The sequence below is a fragment of the Lutjanus erythropterus genome, chromosome 16 (genome assembly GCF_056507025.1).
Source record: "Lutjanus erythropterus isolate fLutEry1 chromosome 16, fLutEry1.hap2, whole genome shotgun sequence".
In the NCBI taxonomy this organism is placed as follows: domain Eukaryota; kingdom Metazoa; phylum Chordata; class Actinopteri; order Lutjaniformes; family Lutjanidae; genus Lutjanus; species Lutjanus erythropterus.
The window spans coordinates 5,138,940-5,157,467 of NC_139332.1; the positions used below are offsets into that span (position 1 = coordinate 5,138,940).

The 18,528-nt window shown below is 38.8% G+C and overlaps 1 protein-coding gene across 2 annotated transcripts in view; it reads left to right on the forward strand.

Moving 5' to 3' along the window:
- Positions 1-18,528, forward strand: part of thrb (thyroid hormone receptor beta) — a 181,031-nt gene that overhangs the window by 45,701 nt on the left and 116,802 nt on the right. The gene's annotated exons all lie outside the window — the stretch shown is intronic.

The window sequence follows — 18,528 nt, forward strand, 5'->3', positions numbered from 1 at the left end:
AAACCAAGGTCTTTTCCATAACCCAACCAAGGGGTTTTTGTGTCTGAACAAGTAATTGTAGTTTGAAGCACAGAGCCATTCACCAAGCCACTATAATTATCAATTGGATGTGAAACCATGTTGTAAGTGTGCAGCTGGAGTCAGGAAGTGATTAGCCTAGCTTAGCAAGTATGTTTTATGGTGACCTTGATGAGGCTCAAAAGCCGAAACATGATTAAGTTGTCCATGATACTGACATATACTATACGTTCCTACATGTCTGGTGCCTCTTGGACCGACTCACAACACAGATTTCAGTTGCATTTGAGCTTTCTGTTGATGTAGTTGCCCTCTGGTGCAGACATTACTATTAACAGAAGCATCAACACGTATGCCATCATTAGTTAGCAGCTCTCGCTCTGGCACCAGGCAGTATTAGCCTATCTTTTACTAGAAGCTACCTTAAACATTGTTAATATGCTAAGCTAAACGGTCTAAAGTATGGCTATATATCACTTGAAAGGATACCAGGTGGGACGTCCAACAAATGAGGGGGAAGCATCTGACGACACAGTGGGTTTACAGACTCAAGATTTAATTTTCAGTTACTAGTACTATAACTGTTATGTAAATAAAAATATTTAAATCAGTGTAGTTGGATTAGGTTCTCCTTATTGTGTGAATTTGCTACATAAAGTGATTTTTTTTGTATTCATGTATATGTTTATATTCATTTATATATTTAAGTGTACTTTAAACTGTTAATAGCTAATAATAACAGCCTTAGCGATTTAAAAAAGCCAGTCTTTAGCCTCAATAATTGTCATTTTGTGCTTCCTTTTGAAAAATAGTGTTGATTCAGGCACCAGTGTCGGGAACAACAAGCAATGCCCAACCCTAATTATACGACAAGTGTTGCTGGATTTATGACCTCTTCAGACTCTGTAGTATCTCAGTGCACCTTGGAATGAATCTGAAGTTGTGCCAGAGGTCCTACTACTAATGCTTAATGATTAACACGTTGTGTCCTATTTATTTAATCTCTACAGTAAGTACAGTGCTGCTGTTTAGAGCGACATGGCTAACGAGGTCCTGATCCAACCTCTGTGCTCTCAGAGAGTTTTCATTAGTAATGTCCACTACACCCTCCACAATGGTGGATCTGGCAAAATAGGAAAAAAAAACCCAAGGAATTCTTGGGGGAAAAAAAAGAAAAATCCAAATCACTTGCACATGACTGTATTTCATCAGATCACAGCTGTGTTTGGCAAAATATTGCAGGCACAGCAATTTGGGTTTGAATTTTTGCTGTTTGGATATTACACATAAGCACAGAATCAAAAATAACCAATTATTACAAATTGCTGATAACAGTTGTGTACAAGTGTGGATTTTCTTGGTGATTAAAAACACTAAGAAGAAGAAGTGACTCAGCAGAGTGCAGATCTCTGCCAGGCAATGATGGTGAAGTACCTACTGCAGTGTGGATGGAACCAACGCAGATTTGCAAGACAAAACATATATATGAGTAATTTGGCTCAATTCAAAGTGGGCCGATGACGATGCATCTCTCTCTGGTTCACTGTCTCAGGTCTAAGCTGAGTTAGCTTAGCTTTTTTCCCGGCTGTCTTCTGCGATCACGGTCCGGCTCTTCTGGCTGGGTGACCTGTCTCCAAGTCCACTGCACAAACATAGTCCCTGCGCTTCCTTTTCCCATGTTAATGAGTGTGTTCCTGTCATCACATAGATATACCTGCTGTATTTCACCATCTGATCAATGTTTACTGAGATGTAAGCTAGTTTTAGCCTCAGCCTTTTAGCATTTACATTATACCATGTACATGTCAGGTAACTTCACATTTACACTTCCACAGGGTTTTTGGTTTAAAACATGTCAGATGGAAACATTAAAACAGACTTTTTGGTTAGCATTAGCTTACATCAACCAGCTACACTTATAAAGTCTGCTTGTGAGTCATTATTTTAGCCAACAAAATCCACCATCGTCAGCTAGAAATGAGAAGCTGCTTTTCTTTACTTGTCTAAGAAATCAAAGACCTCATGTTTCTACAATTACTCTCAATTCCGATGTTAAATCTGCCACTGTTATCACTGCAAACTACATAAATACAGTGCAAGAATGGAAAGTTTGGCCAGCTTAGCAATGGTAACTAAGGAGGGCGTGGCTTAGTGAAGGGTCATTTGATTTGATATGATACCACAACAGGCAGTGAAAGGCGGAAGGCTGTAAAACTCTCACGCACACACACACACTCATACAACAAAACGCATTATCCCCTCCAGGCGTACATCTGGTGGAGATAATAATCTCTGCAGGTAGTCATAGGACAACACCAGGACAAACGGAGCTGAGGTGACTCTTCTGACAGTGTTGTTGCTCTTGGCAGAGCTTCAATCACCCAGTATCTGAGATAACTGTCAAACAAATATGGTTCCATTCACGTACAAGCACAAACAGGTCTATTTGCATCTTCCATCTCATCTGCTTTGAATACAAAGGCCTACCTAATGTGACTCCCGTGAGAGTCACTTCCTGATAGTGGTGCTATGGTTCCAAGTGGACTGACTTGGTGCCTTTGTTATTGTATCTCACCCAGAAAATGGACAAATTGTGTCCTACCAAAACACTCCAAATGTTTTCTTTAAGGATTTATATATGTAATATATGTAATTTATAAAATGTTTTGGTCTGCTTTATTTTTTTTAATTTCTAAACTTGCTCTGTGCCAGAAAACAGCCTTGTTCCAGACAAGAATGCAGGACTTGAAACAATTTAAAGATGTGTCAAAAGCCTTCAAAATCTGAAACTTACTCTACCTACTGATAACAGAGGTGTAAAAATGTGCTTTTACAACCTGCTTTGTTTTATATTATTATGAAAATCTTGTCCCTTTAAATTTGCATCCCGGATTTTCTATCAGCTCCACCAGATTTTTTTACTGTTTCACTTCCTGGTTTAAAAAAGGTATGAATATTCCCTGAACACTGGACAGCTTTCTATTTTGCAGCAAATTCATTGAATAATTTTGTTTTCAGATGTGTCTCAACAACTCTGTAGCCCTCCTCTGTCCTGCCCCCTCCTGGCACACACCAGGAAAGACCTATCAGCTGTGCCCAAGTGTCTGGATTAATTCATGGGTGCGTTTTAGGCAGAACATGCAATAAACCAATCAGAAAGTCAGCTCTCATCACCTTTAAGAAGCAGGAGAAGCAAGCATTTACAGCTTGATAGCAAAATAACCGTGAGTAAACAAAGAGAAAAGATTTTCAAGCGAGGAGACAGATCTACTGGTTCGAGAAGTGGGGCAATATATGGAGATGGCAGGGTGCTTCCAAAATACTGAAGCACCTTGAAATTATGTTATATTTTATCATTCATTATTGTCATCATTATTATGCAGCTCTGCTGGCTGAAGCTCCTGAAGAAGGAGCCAGTGGGCAGGAGCGAGGGAGGGGAGAAGTGAGGCAGCCCAGACGGGTCGCGAAGCTGGACCTCGATCCAGCTGAACACCCACCTGAGCCGGACTGAGGTGCAGCTTCACGGGCCAGTCTGGGATGGCTCGTAACTGCAGGAGTGCTGCCGCGCTTCTGTAAACTCCATCTCCTTCTCCTCTTTCTCTTCATCCTCATTGCCTCCACCCCCCCCTCGCTCCTCCATCCCGCTAAGACTACTGTGGGTGGAGGAAACAGGATCAGAGTGTTTCTGAAGTCTGACCTGTACACAAAACCAACCAACCAGCATGAGGCTCTGACATACCTTTTTCTCCTCGGGTCGGGCCGGTCTCACGGTCACATCGTCTTCACATCATTTTGCATGTTTTAAATCATAATTGTTTAGTCCTTGTTTTTCTGGATCCCGATAAACACGCAAACACAAAAACTCTGTTAAAGACGATCTGACAGCTGTGATCCCGTCCCATGTGCACTTTGCAGGTCTATTGAGATTTACTAGGCTTCATAATTATAATAACAATTGATTATTCCTTATTAGTGAGAATAACTTTAAAGACAAACACAAATGCATGCTGTTTAACACAAATAAAGGTGTCTCAGCCAAACACGCTGTTTGCAATCTTGTGCAGGCAGACCTAATGCACCACAGACTTTGCGCTTTGACCAGGTTTTAGGCGCAAGTGGTTTTGACTCCAATGCGCTGAGCACAAAATAGCAAACGCACCTGGTAACACCTTTGTTTTGCCTTCCTGTCCACAGGCGCACAGACCAAGCGCAAGTTCTTTTGCTATCTTGCAGATGTGGTAAAAATGGCAGCTGCGCCGGCGTAAGATAGCAAATCCACCTGTGTCACTGCTGCCATCCACTTTGTGCCGGGTGTAAGATAGGACTCTTTGTGTCCTCGACTCCTTGAATGTTTTCACATGCACAGACGAATATCAACAAAGTGTTGACTTTCTGAAACCGGTTCTGTGCAGAAAAGCCCCACAAGGATTAAATCATATGTAAGAATTTGGGGGTGTTCTTCCACACATTTGTCATTTCCCACGTGGTTCAGACAGAGTGCTGAGTTTGACCTGAGATGTTAATGGCAGATTATCTCATGTGCCATCTTTATGCTGACACACACTTCCCTTGCCATCCTTCACTGAGCAGGTTATCAACACAAACATTTCCTCACAGATATATCATCCAGTCACTGTGCTGTTGCCCTTTAACAAAGATGGCATTGAAGGGAGGTTTAAAGTATACCAAAATGTACTGTAACTGCAGGCCACTTAAACTTGATCAGGCCGGATCAGATAGCCCAAAGTCTCCAAAGTTTTCATGTGACTTTCAGTGAACTGTCTGATGAGTAATCTACTGTTCAATAAACTGATCTGTACCCTTTTCTTTCTCTTCTATGTGACTGGATCATGATCACCAACCTCTGACACCACTACAGGTAAGTCCTTTTATTCCATATCAAGTGTGAACTGTACAGCTTTGTGAGGAAATGAAAACCCAATTTAAGGTCAAATTTTTTGTGTTAATGTTGTTAAGAACCAAAAGTTGATCGAAAAAGATTTTTTGATTGCATGTTATTGAAGTAAAGGATTTATCTGGCCGCTTATCAAGTCAAAGTGTTTATTGTCGCACGCACAGTTACAACAAGTGTCCCTGTACAAAGAAACTCGTCCTTTGCCTCCCACTCTGAGTGCTGTAAAACAATAAAACACATATATAAAAGTGAAGAAAAAAATTACAATATAAAAATACAAGAGACATAAATAAAGCATTTGTTTTTGAAAACTAGGACAAAACTGAATTTTGAGGGAGATTAGATTTTTACTGTTCAATTTTACAGGAAAATGTATTTTAAAAGATCAAACTCTTGCAACGGGCCAACCTGCAGTTTTAATTAAATGTAGAGGTCGACTCTGTCAGATTTTTGCATCTACATTTTGTTGACAAAATGTGGATTTTTTTTCATGTCACAGCAGACTCACAGTGAGCAGCCATTTTATTAGTGTCTCAGAGTTCTCTTAATGTTAATCAAAATATACATTTTTAAACCATAATTCTTATTTAGCTTTGATTTAGAAGGACTACAGAGTCGACATGTTATGGTTGAGACACATCTGATAGAAACATTATTGAAAGTTTACCAGTGCTTCAGGAGTTTTCCCGCCTTTTTTAAAACCAGGAAGTGAGACAGGGGTCCTTAGGGTATAGCTGACCCTTTTTATGCCTGATTAAATCATGTTTTGTTAAAATCTGACAGAGTTGACGGAAATAAAAAAAGTATATATTTTAAAAGAAAGATGGTTGTACTGGCACATTTTTAGACCTATGTTATCAGTACATATTGTCAGTTTTCGAGTTTGAAAGCTTTTAACAGAACACATGAAATTATTTGATGTTCTGTGTGTATATTGCCAATCGCTGGTGGATGGGCTGACGATGATTGGTTGGAAAATTTTAATATATCGCATCACTCACGACATAAAAGTCACGTGACAAACACATGTACTGTTGTGTACCTTACAACTTTTAATAACATTTTGGTTTCACAAAGCGCTAGTATCAAAAAATCTCTCCCCAGTGCTAATTTCAGTTTAGTACTTTTAACAAAGTGAGCAGAGCATTTGCTACTTTTTTAAAATATTGTAATTAGATACAACAATGCAAAAATATGCCATTATTTTTAGAGAATCATTAAGTAGATTGAAAAAAGTGAGTGCTTGATAAAGACACACGCACAAAAGTAGTAAAAGTTCAGCTCTGCTTAGAAGTGGTTGCAAATATTTATATGAGAGCATTTTGGAGTACTTTGTAAAACACTTGGTGACTGTTTCCAGATTTGAAATGTTTCATATCTTCCACCAAAAATCACAAAGCAGCTCTGCTCAAATTGCACATTCAGAAAGGTTACTTTCTATCTCTATCACTGAGAGCATGTTTTCAGCAAATTTGTGAAAACCTGGTGTTCCTTTTGGTTTTGTGCATCAATTTTAAATTCAGTTTTTGAATCCAGATTCCCTTTTTCAGTGCACAGTTTTTACAAAATGGATAACACAAGGCCCTGTGTGGGTTTACACATTACCTGTGCCTGTGCCTTCAGCAAAAACCTCGAGCTGTGTGGCCTAATGTGATCCTGTTATAATCGGGAGTGGATTTATGTTAGGTATGAGGAGCTTATGAACCCCCTGGCAGTCAGTGTGGAGCTGCGCTGTGTTTTCATGCTTCAGGGAAAGTTGAAAAACGCTCTCAGGCTTGGATGGGGTTGAATTATTCATGGAGATAGAGGGAGAGGAGCTGTAAAAGCCTTCATCTTCACTCTTCTGCCCCTGGCTGTGCGGCTCCACGGTGCACTCCAAGTGATGGGGTGAGTTGGGGTAAGAAGGCACATGATTATCTTTGAAGAATCGATGGCACATGGAGGGGAGCTATGCTAATGGGGGCAGACCAATCGCCTTTCCCTTGTAGATTCCCATCCAGCCTGCACATTTCTGGGACGCCGTTGATCCATGTCTAAACATCTGTCTTGTATTTTGATTTTCCCATCATGCTGGTAGTCATGTTAACATTCTCATACTGCACACTGAAGCTGTCATGGCTGTCGGCAGGTTGCTAAATAAGGAGAACTATGTAATGCTAGCAGGCAAACTGTAGCACCGCTGGCTGCAGTTTGTAGTTATATTGGATGAATAAGTTTAACTGCAAATGGAAATATGCCAAATACTATAGCTTGAACAGGAGACTTACCTCATGGTATGGATTAGAGTTTGCAATTGTGAAAGAAGTTCACCTCCTGTATGCTTAAAACGCTGATCTAAGGCAAAGTGAAGTGAGAACTGCTCTTGAACCATTTAGAGTACATGCATGGTCTTAATCTCTTTTGAAAGGCAACACTGATTTTTTTCCCCCGGCAGTCAGAATCACAGTAACTGTTAGATGGTTTTCATTTATGCCTGATTTTTTTTGTTTTTTTTAAACATTCCTGTAGATGACTGAAACTGTGACTTATAGCTGGAAAAATCCAATGAGACAGCAACATTTAGCAGTAACTAGTCCCAAGTTCAAACAATAATAACAACAATATTAGGACTGAATGATTTTGAAGAAATATCTAACTGCAATTGTTTTGACTGATATTGCAAATTGCATGTGATATATTTTGTTTTTGTTTTTTTCAAATTATTGTCATTTTCATTGACAAACACATCAAAACGATTTTAGTGTGTTATGTTTGTCAGGGATCTGTACTAAATGTTGGTACGGAAATGTTTTCTGAAGTCTAGAGAATAATGTGTGTAATTTAAAGTGGTATTTTGACACACATTTCACCTTTCACAAATATTGTGCATCCTGTGTTTTGGAAATTGCAGTAGACCATATTGCAGTTTCAATAAAATTTCAATTAATTGTTCAGCCCTAAACAATGTCACAGAAAATGAATATGATGGTATGTCCATGCGTTTTGAAAAAAAAAAGACATGTTCAGACCCCCAAAAACCCTGTTTTAGAGTAACTGAAGCGTAAATACAACCCTTGCAGAAAGAACACATGAATTTTCCATGTTTGTCACATGTGACCATGTGATCACATGTAAGAAACATGTTCCCACAAGTGGCATGTAGTCGCATGTATGGGAATATGCAAATTACACAATGAAAATATTCCAATTTGTATTTATGGGGGAAATCTGTAATATAATTACTGCAATCTCTCATAACCATGATTTGAGATTCAGGAAACATGCTAAGAGGAAATGTATGTGGTGCAACCACATTTTAAAATCTGATAGGAACCCCTGTGGTGTAGGGCCAGCTTTAGTAAACATGTTTATCTCAGCATCAGCTGTCTCATTTTAGCTTGCTTGCTTAGAAATACCAGAATAACTGTTTCTGTTTGCCTGTTTCCTGTTAATTAGAGCTAAAATTGTTGCAGAATGTTCACCAAACGAGTAAGTGTTTGTTTAAGAGGTGTAAGAAATCATTAATTATCTTGTAGAAAGAGTAGATGTTTATAACTGTTAAATTGAGCAAATTGTGAATGGAGTTTGGCAGGCAGTGAGACAGGCAGCCACTTAACTCCAGACATCCAGAGTGTGTTATTTCAGAGCAGTGGGGTTTTGTTTTCAGAATAAAAGACTGAACTTTACATCGACAGACAACTGACAGTTATAACCACGTGATCGACTTACAGTTGAGGACCCGTCTTCGCTAGTTATTGTCAGTTTATGACATTGCACGCATCCTATGCTCCTGCAGTGTTCCTGCAGCCCGCAGAGCTTCAAACCAGATTGTATATTAAATAGGATTTTAATCTATTTTGTTCTTTATCCATTACTTGGACTGCCGTACACGTTTTTATATGTGCATTAAATGTTAAAACTATTCTTTGTGCATATGAATGCATCAGAACAAGTGCTGTGGTGGAGAAAAACAGTTCATATAAAAAGCAACTCACAGTAAAACTACCTAAATGTACAGATTTTCCATGTTTTGGCTTCATATTACGTATAAAATGTGCGTATTGTCATTTTCTGAATTGCATTGGCTATGCGAAGTGTCAGTCATCTGCAGAATCTGCTCCAGTTGAGTCATTCCCACATTCATCACATATTTGTTATTAGTTTTCTGGTAATTATCAGTTATCTGTATCAGATGAAAAAATCCACATCTTGAATCCCTTATATATATAATTTAAGGGTGGTATCAGATTGTTTCTCCCACCAATGCAGTTGTATAACTGGTATGACGATAAATGTCTTGAATGAAGATTGGTGCTATCAGAATCAGTATTGGGATTCAGAGTCGGGTATCGGGAAGGAAAAAGTGGTATCAGAACATCTCTAATGTGCAGCTTGAGAGGCTTGAAGCTCTCGGTCTGGCCTCCTCTGTCCGTCTTCCTGTCTTGCGGCGAGTGTGTCTTCACCTTCGCAGGGAGCTGGAATGGGAGCGTTGAGCGCTGTGGCCTGTTACGTAAGGCTCTGGCTGTGGTGCTCGGTGCTGCGTGGCCCCAGCGCTGTCCCGCTGCCAAGGAGCGCAGGAGGTTTCGTCACCCCACTGTTTCACAGGGCTCCGCTCTGGACTCTGGATATTGTTTAGCGCTGCTCTGTAGTTAGTCTAATTCATTTTTCTCCTCTTCTCTCCTTTACACCGACCATCTGTCATCCTCCCTGTTTTGAAGCCTCTGTCTTCCTCCTCGTCCGCTCGCTCCTCTTTTGCTGACTCACTCGGCTCTCTGAAATTACAATGCACTGAAATAGCTGACGCTCTCCCTCACATGGTCTTATTGCACCATTTTGTTTTTATATCTGCTGCTCCTCTGTGATTCCCTCTCCACGGAGACTGTGTCTAACAAGGAGCTGTGAATAAGGATGAGGCGAGGACGGCTTCCTCCCACTGCGGATTTTATTTTAGTTTGTGCTAAAACACAGCATTTGGTTTTACACACAGAACGAAGTAAAGCCAGTTGTTATCTGTCACATATAGTGTTGAAGCTAAATATCACCATCTGTCATTGTCAGAATAACAGGTTAAACTAACACATGTACTTTAGGATGCTCTCAAGGCATCAGGATAGTTTGGCTGTTAATGTTGTGGTGTACTGCAAAGTAGTGGTCAGAGCTGCGGCATATTGCTCATGGAGGCAGTGATGTTAGGGCTGCTACTAACAATTATGTTTTTTAAATTGATTAATCTGCTCAGTATTTTCACATTTAATTGATTACATGTAATATATTTACTGTAATAAAGCTTAAAATGACCAAGATGTGTCATCAGAGAAAAAGGAAACGTGTGAAGTTGAAATACTCACTCCAGCTGTGTTGTCCTTTGAAATTTCCATTCCGGACGGGAATAGCTGTTTCGTATTTGATGCCGAATGTTCACCACATGAGTAAGTGTCTGTTTATGAGTTGTAAGACATCACTATTAATCTTTTAGAACTAGTAGATGTTTATAATAGTTAAATTGAGCAAAACGTGAATGGGGATTGGCAGGCAGTGAGACAGGCAGCCACTCAAACTCATCATCCAGAGTGTGATATTTCAGAGCAGTGGGCTTTTGTTTTCAGGACAACAGGCTGAACTTCACATTGACAGACAACTGACAGTTATAAACAGCTGCTCATCTTAAAAGGTTGCGTGCATCCTGCGGTGCTCCTGCAGCCTTCCTGTCTGTGCCGTGTCTGGAGAAGAGGGGGCTGGAAACAGCTAAGGACACAGGACTGCATTGCTCATTTTTGCAAGCACAATGGCTGCGTGTTGCTCCTTTAATCATTTAGTGCATAAAAAAAAATAGCTAAAATCGCTCATCACAGTTTTCCAGAGCCCAAACTGACATCTTCAGATCACTTCTTTTGTCCAAAACCCAAAAAAAATCATTTACTATCACAAAAAAAAAAACAAATAAAAGCAGCAGTTCCTCAGACTTAAAAAGCTGGAACTTGCAAATATTTTTTTATTTTTGCTTGAAACATTACTGAAACGATTAATGGATTATCAAAATAGTTGGCAGTTAATTTCATTTCAATTCACTGATCGATTAATCAACTACTCCTTGCCAGGGGCGTTTCCAGACCTTTTTGACAGGGGTGGCCCAAGTGGGGCATTCACTTATGCAGGGGTGGCATGCAGCCTGAGCACGTATGCACATACACATGCACACATTAATGTACCCTTTTTCATATCTATTTTAATTTCCAGCATCACAGTATCTCACAATTTCTTACCCTTGTGTTTAAAATTTGTATTTCAAAGCTAAATAGTCATCACAGCTCAATAGAGTGACACCTTACAAATATAAAATAAAGCCTAAGACAATGCACATTTAAAAATACTCATCAATTGAAAATTGGTTGAAACTGAGGTCCTGCCTCTGACTGGACAGATAACCAATCACACTTGAAGGATAATGTCATGGCACTTGGGATGGCCAATTAGATTTCAGGGGTGGCCCATAACCCTCCACACCTTTAGAGACGCCCCTGATCGTTGCAGCTCTAAATCGAACACCTTCACAGTCGTAGTACAGTCACATCTGAACACAGATATGATGCACATATTTTTATATTACACTGTTCACAGGAGACCAGTATTACCTGGGGACGTCTTCGTCATGCCTTTAATTTGTAAAGTAAAAATTCCACCACAAATTACGTGTCATATTTCACCCAACACAGACGTCCTGTGCAAATCTGCCTCTCTGTGGTTTGGTCTTTTTTGGGGTTTTTTTGGCAAGATTTTTTTGGTCATTTTGTTGCCTTGGTCAGAGCCTCTTTTCTGCCTCTTTTGCAGCTGAGAATTACGGAGGCTGCGTTTGCAGTCACAAGTGAAAGTTTCTGACAGCGTTTCGGGTGCAAATTCATAAGGCTCATTTGCTACAAAGCATGGGGACCCACTCAGAGAAAGAGCGAGCTCAAACCCATCAGAGGAGCAAAATCTTGAAAGATGATGAGATGGATGACATGGATGGCAGAATGCCGTGAGGAATATTTTTCTATCTTTCAATTGAGCTTTGACATCAGACAACAGAGCCTCGACTTGATATCCGTGGGATAATGTCAGTACATTTGAGTAAAATACTTGTCCCATGTGAATGCGCCACAGAAAAACACAGACGTGGGAGTATTTTTATAAATCACATGAGGTCTCCTGGTACTAATGGTAACAAGTCCTGTGTGAATAAGGCTTAAGATGGCTTAATAGCTAGTTATGTTTACTTTGAATGGTGCCAGTTTGTCAAATTATAACATATGTAGTCTAAAAACACAGGCCTCGAGTTGTAGCCCACAGCTAACTAACTGACTCCATGGCAACAAGTGTTTCTGAACAAACTGAGTAGATGAGGGGGAAAAGCATCTTCTTAATTTTTGTATGAAACTGATTTCTCCAGAATATATTTATTCTTTGTGGTTGTAAAACAGAGCTCGGCTCGCTTTGTGTCAAATTAAAGAAGAATAATTGCTGTGGGACTAAATCTTAAGTCGTAAGTAAATAAAATGAATGAAATGCTTGTTGAATAGTTTCTTCACCACAGTGAATGGTTTTTACAGTCGCCGCCAAAAATCCAACCAAACAAATGCAAAAAAAAAAAAAAAGAAAAGCAGACAAACAAGTCATAAGTGTTAGGTATAAAAGAGACTGTCCTCAGCAGAATAATGACAGCATCGGTTGTTTGATCAAAAGCTCTAAAGCACTGACAAACATAATGGGGTTCAGAGATGTGATTGTGTGTGTAGAAAAGCAAAGGAGGTCAGTTATTGTTACATCCTGGTGACTCTGAAGATTTAGATTACTCATGGAGGTGAAGTATGCATGCACGCTGCGCCAACTGTGCGTACACTCAACAATAAATGTCCATGTGTGATGAGATGGGATGAGAACGACTTCCGTGTCGCCATATTTGCCAACCTTGAGACCTCAAAAATAGGGAGGTTTCACAACCAAAAATAGTGAGTTTTGCGAGACTTTGTTTCCTGCATTCTGGTGACTTTTAAAGAATGAAAATAACACTGCAAAGTGCACTCCCTCTATTGTGGACATGACTAAATGAACTAATATTCATCAGGTTTCTTTCATTCATTTATTTTTTTTGCCACAGTTCCTAAAAAAACATGATGTGGCAACAATGTGCGCCCCTTTAAAACTTTCCTGAGGAAACTTATTGGGAAGTCTGGTTTGGTGTTGCTGTATTGTTGTCTGGACGGAAGCGGTAGACTTTTAGAGTTGTATAAGGCTGATACACGCTGTACTGTGTCTGTACTTCAAAAAAAAAAAAAGTGAGAAAATTCATCAGAAAGTGGGAGAAATACACGGGAATTCTGATAATGGGAGGAAATAAGGAGAGCGGAATGAAAAATGGGAATCTCCCAAGAAAATCAGGAGGATTGGCTCTCTGTATAACTTCATATTTACTGCTCTTGGTTTGTTGGTATGGAGTCAGTGTGAACAAGAACCACACCAGAACTAAAATGCAACAGTGTGCCACTCTTTTTCTTTTATCTGGACCAAATGAACCAAATGAAAATGCCTTAAATGAGGGTGTCAGTTCTGTTTGGGTCTGGAATCAGTGTAGATCATTTGTGTATTTCTGTTGTTGAGCTTGCAGGTTATAAATTACATACTTTTTTTTTTTATTTTTTAAGAAAAGTTGATGGAATGCATTTCTTTGACATTTGTTTACAACATAGGATTGATCATTTTATGGTACTGTCAATGATTGTTTCGTTCAATAATCAATCACAGCTTGATCAGAAATTGAATTTTTTTGTGTCTTGTGTAGAAAACACATGATTTATACTAGTCCTGCCCTGCTGTGCTGTGACTGACTATGACTTCTGTATTATGATTCGCTAGTTCTCGTTGCCCTGACAACCTGTCCTTGTGATTGCCAAAAAGCCTTTATAACATTGTGAAAGGGTCTATTTTAACCTTAAACCATGATATTGTACTGAAGTAGTTTTTGTTCCTAAATCTCACCAAACTGAAAATAATTTTTCAAAAACAAGTCAGATAGTTCTATTTTTGGATTATGGTTGTGGAAACACTACTTCTTATGTCCACAGGGGCCTCCAAAATCAGCACAATATGAAAGTTCACTGGACCTGCTGTTGTTGCCTTGGAAAAAAAACCCCACAACAATTTGTTTTAACTTATAAAAGTTAGTATCAAGGCCGCTGTAAAATTATAAGTTGACTGAATCTGAAAAGACGAGTTGAGGTAATTTTGTGATCATTCAAAAGAAAAAAAAACCTTCCTTGTCAAATAAATTTGATGTTAATTTTGTTGAGAAAACATGTTTGATAAGCTTAAAATATTAAGTTGAACCAACAACTCTACAGTAGGTACTGTTCACACTTTAGATTAGTCCCCTCAAAATGCATAGTTAACTGTAAGTAATTGCATAATAAAGGATTAATTAACCTTAATAGCATTGCTCACACTTAAAATCAGGTACCCCCAAAATGTGCAATTAAGTGTTAATAAATGCTTAATAAAGTATGTAAAAATCTTAATAAAGCAACAACAAAAGCTTAGTAAAGGTTTAACAATTAAATAATAGGTAAGTTTGTATGTAATGCTATTATAAGCAATTATAAGAAACTCATAAGGCTTTTATTAATGTTCTTAAGAAATCTATAAACTGTTAACAAGTTTGTTAGTGCTTATTAATGTCTTATAAGCAACAATAAGCATGTTTATTATGCTATTATTGACACATAAAGTCTTAACACATATTAATGTTAATGAGCACCTTATAAAGGCCTTATTACCTATTAACTGACGCTTATTACAAGCACACTGATATAAAGTGTTCTGGCTTTAGAAGCCTGCATGTGCAGGAGCATCAGAAACAAGCTGGTCTTGACAGGCAAAGACCCCTTCACCTGCTGCCGGTCACTTAGCTCATGTAGCTAATGACATTAGATAATGTTGTTAAGCAGCTCCAAAAAAAAAAAAAATCAGCCTTATCAGTCTGAGCTTAATGCTGTTAATGATTTCCCTCTCAGTAAATCAGGGTTTAAAGTAACAACCACCAACTCAATAAACTTAATAGACACAAGTCTGACTGTGTTTACTTGTAATTGGACGGCAGCAGGAGAGGCTGCCGTGATGTACTGTGAGTAAGGCCCCTCAACTCAGCGCTGAATACTGAATATTTTTCTGTGCGCTCAAAGCTTTTCTTTAAAATGTGAGGCACAGAGGGAGCAGAGGCAGAACAAAAACACTTAAAACCGTACAGAAAATAATTAAAGAACAGCAGCTCGCACTGCCAAATGTGCATCCTGTGTGATCAGGCCTTAAGTCATATTATCTTTCAAAACCTGTTGAGTAATACGAAGTAGGTGGATGAACAGAAACGTCAGACAATATGTGTGTGTGTGTGTGTGTGTGTGTGTGTGTGTGTGTGTGTGTGTGTGGTGTATGTGGTGGGTGGAGGGTGAGAAAGCATTCAGGCCACTTTAAAGTGATTTCACATGGTGATTTCAAGCTTTGGATTCAGGTCAGCGTTCCACTGGTCAAGGCTCGTCTCTAATTTTGTCAGTGTACAGTTAGCACATCGGCGGGGAAATTTGCTCTGTGTGTGTGTGTGTGTGTGTGTGTGTGTGTGTGTGTGTGTGTGTGTGTGTGTGTGTGTGTTTTCATAATGGCTGATCCTGCTTTTGAGCATTAAGTAGAGCGTCTGCTGTGAAAGGCTGAACAATCGCTTAGGACTATCTCACAATGCATTCAGAGGGTGTCTCTATTCTAGCTGGTATCAGAGGCTCTGATTGCATCTATCCTGCAGTTTGGTGCAGCTCCTCAGCAGAGTGGTCTGTCAAGTATTTGCTTTGTCATCATTGTGATGAGTCAACCTCTTGCAAGCATTAATGCAAAACAAACAAAAGGACCTCCAAACTACTTCAGAACTTTACACAAATTAACTGTTCTCCAAACAGCGTTTACTTCTCTTTTACACAAAAAGCTCAGAACAATTGTTGAACATTGAACGGCTGTGATGAAACCTTCAGTTTTGTGTTAATATTCTCCAGTGACGTGGTTCCCAACCTCTTGTCCTTAGAACCTTTACATTTGGTAAATGTCTCTTTTCTAGAAGGAGCTTAACATTTTTTTCTTTTGACAATTCACAGAGCAGCTTGTGCACACTCATCCTCATAAAAAGGTTGAGCGGTCACAGAGGTGTGGGTCGACTGTTTTCAAGTGATGAGGACAAAAAATTTAGCTATAAACTGTGTTTTTAGTGAACATGTGCAAATCTAATTTTGACAGCCTTAAAGCAGTCGAAACCTTGGGGACCTCTTGTGATTTTTACTGCCGCTCTCAGAAGGGCCCGGATCCAAGGTTGGGAACCAGTGCTCTAGTGTGGGGGTCTGCAACCTCTTTTTCCACTCTCCAGTGGCAAAAAAGTATATGGATATGAATAACAGTTCTTTTTGTTACCATTTTAATTTTCATTTATCATTGTTGTAGGTTGAAAGTGATTACTGCATCTCCAATTCTAAAATCATGCAGCTTACACACCACATTTTAAAAAAGTTTTAATATTTCGTCCACTAAAATCTGCAACATTTCCTACATCTGTGGCTAAGTGCCTTTTCCATTTTGATGGTGGCTAGTCTTGAGTCTCCATAATGTAGCTATGGGTGCTGAAAACAAACAAACAAACAAAAAAAAAAAAAGAAAGAAAGAACTTAATAATAGTGGCTCCAGACAGACCCCTCCCCCCTCCCTTTCTTTGGCAATATTTCTCTTTTGATCGTGAAAGTTGCAGACCTCTGCTTTAATGGATGCAGCAAAATTTTAGATTCAAAACAATGTCTGTAACGCTGATATATCAGTTAATATAATGATTATTTTTTCAATTAGTCAATTAATCTATGACTAAATTACTAATTTGTTGATTATTATATAAAAAAAATTAATTTACCTGAATAATATAACAAAGTAAATATATATACCCAAAATAAATGACAAATACTTAGAATAATGATAATAATAATGGTAATTTTAAAATCAATTTGATAATAATAATAATAATCATTGATTTAACCAGGTAAAGGCCTAATTGAGATTAAAAATCTCTTTTTCAAGAGTGACCTAGCCAAGATTGGAATAATAATAATAATAATAATAATAATAATAATAATAATAATAATAATAATAATACTTGTTATTGTTATGGACCCCTAACTGTCAGATACCTGATAATAAAAAAATACAAGACCTCAAATATAAAAGAATGGCTGTGACACATTAATATCATCAATGTGCGTTATAGCAACCCTTTCCCTGAAGAATCAGTATTTTACTTGACTTAAAGCTTAAAATGGTTATGACATGGATTTATTTAATCAATCGTATACAGTAAAGATAACAGGATAAAATGATAAGAGCGCGGTGAGACACAGGCTCAGCAGCAGAGCTGCGCTCTCAGAAACTGACAGAGGTATTTCACGCTTGTTTGTGTTTAGAAGATTGTGGATGAGAATTTTTTAGCTGTGGTTTGTTCCGAGGGGGAATCATGCTTTGTGCGGGAGCAGCTAATGCTACACTTAGACACATGGTATGCAAATGCTGTATTTCCATAAACGGATTTTCATTGGTGCTTTACCTTAATGTGGCATTCAGTCAATCCATCAACTAAACTTTATTTCTGTAGCACGTTTTGTTCCCGTTAGTACATTTCAGAAAAGATGAAAAGACTACAAGATGCTAACATAACTTTGTTTTTATATTTTTTGTATTAAGTGAGCTCTGGCACAAGAATGTCCTTTGGGATTAATTAAGTTCTATCTTATCTTATCTCTATTATCTTGAAAATTGTGGAAAAAGTGCAACAGTTTCCATGATATTTAAGTATATCTTCATTTTATCAGTATAATTTCCCACCTAGCTGCAAAAAAACATTTCTTTAATCGGATGAGTTTCTGGTGTTTTACTTCAGTCTTTTCAAATGCAAATCCATATTTGCATAAAAGCAGATGGAAACACTGGTCAGCCAGGGGGAATGCAAATGTGAGCTGCTGTTGACAGCCAATTAGCATGGAAAGATCAGTCACGGTCAACTTTCCTCCACCAACAAACTTACTTAGCGTTCATCCGCACATCGTTTGACTTTCCTTGGTCATCTAGCTGCACTTTATGTGAAATTAATGGACTCCGATGAGTTGATGTTGATGGTGTGAGTGTGAGCAATTCCCCTGGCTGGGAGTCAGGGGAAAACGGTGAATTACTGGATGCAGAAATGTGACCCGGCACTAATGGATGTAGAATGAGATAATCAAGAGGCTAACGACGACAGGAAGATTTGTTAGAGAGAGCAGCGGTGAAGAGCTTTGTACTTGGCTTTAGACATCCAAAATGCATCCATTACTCCCAACTATACCAGGGCCTTTCTTATGCACCGACTTACAATTTTATGTTCATCCAGGGCGCATGAATGTATCCCAACACAAAGGGCCTCTTCTAGGCTCACAGCTGTGCATGAGGCTTCAGCTGGACTCACTGCCCTACTTTGGCTGCGTATTGACACACACACACACACACACACACACACACACACACACACACACACACACACA